Source organism: Austrofundulus limnaeus, unplaced genomic scaffold (genome assembly GCF_001266775.1).
Source record: "Austrofundulus limnaeus strain Quisiro unplaced genomic scaffold, Austrofundulus_limnaeus-1.0 Scaffold191, whole genome shotgun sequence".
Taxonomy (NCBI): Eukaryota; Metazoa; Chordata; class Actinopteri; order Cyprinodontiformes; family Rivulidae; genus Austrofundulus; species Austrofundulus limnaeus.
In genome coordinates, this window is record NW_013952593.1 from 5,199 (window position 1) to 6,864 (window position 1,666).

General features: G+C 37.5%; 1 protein-coding gene across 1 annotated transcript in view; it reads right to left on the bottom strand.

Moving 5' to 3' along the window:
- Positions 1–1,666, bottom strand: part of LOC106524550 (GTP-binding protein REM 2) — a gene marked incomplete at its 3' end in the record, with an annotated part of 4,659 nt that overhangs the window by 2,112 nt on the left and 881 nt on the right.

The following is a 1,666-nucleotide window of genomic DNA, read 5'->3' on the forward strand; positions in this document are numbered from 1 at the left end:
ATTTGTGAATAAATGAGGTAAATTTTACTTAATTTGATCAAGTATATGTTACAAGATTTAATTTTAAATTTACTTAACAAATGTTAGTGCAAATTGTTACGAGGATTTTTTCAAGTACATCTTACAAGTTTTTTTTTCAGTGTATACGTTCCATAAATATGACAGGTAGAAGTAGCAGATACTGTATATATCCAGTACCTATCAGGTAAGTAGCACAAACATACAGATATGTAGCAAGTAAGTATTAGGTAAGTATTTCATAATACTACCTGGTTCCTATAGGTACTAGACATGTACCCAAAACCAACCATCCCTTGGTTATATGCTAAAAATTAAATGAAGATTTGAGAAAAATATGATTTTTATGAGTTCCTTTTCTGTTTCATTACAAAAGGTTTTCCATGTTTTTCTTCAAACAACCAAAATGTCCAACAGATCCTACAAACTGATGAGCCCCACTGATCTCTAAGGATAATATCAACATTTGTACACGTTGAGTAAAAAAAGGATTAATTTAATTTTGCCTGCAAAACAAAATAATCATGCTTGTGAATGTATTTGTCTGTGTTGGGCTAGCAAAACGTCTCATATAGAGTTGTACAGATTTTAATTAAACTCTCAAAACAAACAACTGAATAAGTTTGTAGTCAAGATGTCAGCCAGGTTTATTTCAGTCAGTGATATCAACATGCAAACAGAAAAGAAAGTGTTTTAAAAATAAATGCATTTTTCTTACTGTAAAAACAGCTGCAAAGCTGCCAGTTGCTATAGATTTTGTAGCTAAACCTCTGGCATTTGGTGCCAAACAAAGAGCGACCTTCAGCAGCAAACATGACCGTTTGTAAAGAGTAAAGGAATCTGAAAAACCTTGTAAYGACCAGAAAAAACTTCAAAGTTCTGTAAAAAGTACATCAACATTATTTAAAGGGGCAATATTATGTGTTTCTCAGGCATAAATTTAAATACTATACCATAATCATGTATCTATGTCACCTTTAGCTGTTATTAAAATGCTGTTTTTATGTTTAAATAGAAAATAAACTTATCTTCTCATCACTTCCTTTTCTAAACGCCTTGAAATTGRCCTCTGTCTCTTTAAGAACCACCTTCAGCTTCTGCTCTGTCCCGTTCGGTGAGAAGGGGTTATCTGCAGAATCAAAGTGGGCGTGTCACAAGAGTGGGCGTGTCTAAAGCATAAACACTGTGCGCTATGAGGCCTTCATAACGGTATCCTTAGATCCTGCTTGATCTCTTTACAGCCTGACCCTGACCCCAACACTAAGGTTAACCAGGAGAAATGTGACCCAAGTAGGGGTCTCCAGAAAGGTATCGCCCCTTTTTTGCTTGTCCAGTCAGGTGTGTCCCTTTAACAAAGTCCGTCAAATCAGATGTGTTGCTTTAGAATCGCCTTTCCTTGTCACACGCCCATTCATCCGCAGAGACCCCTACTTGCGTTTGGTGGTGGTGGTGGTGGTGGGGGGAGGTGCGTGCGTGCGCTATGATGCAGTTTACCCGGCATCTGAAAATACATTTCCTCAAAGGTATTTTTAAYCTGAAAAGAGCTTCACTGAGTGAGAACTAATATTGAGAGCTCAGCAGACAGTTAAGTTTCACTTTCACTTCGACCCGAGAGCCTGCAGGAGTCATGGGCGGGGTGTGTGGGGAG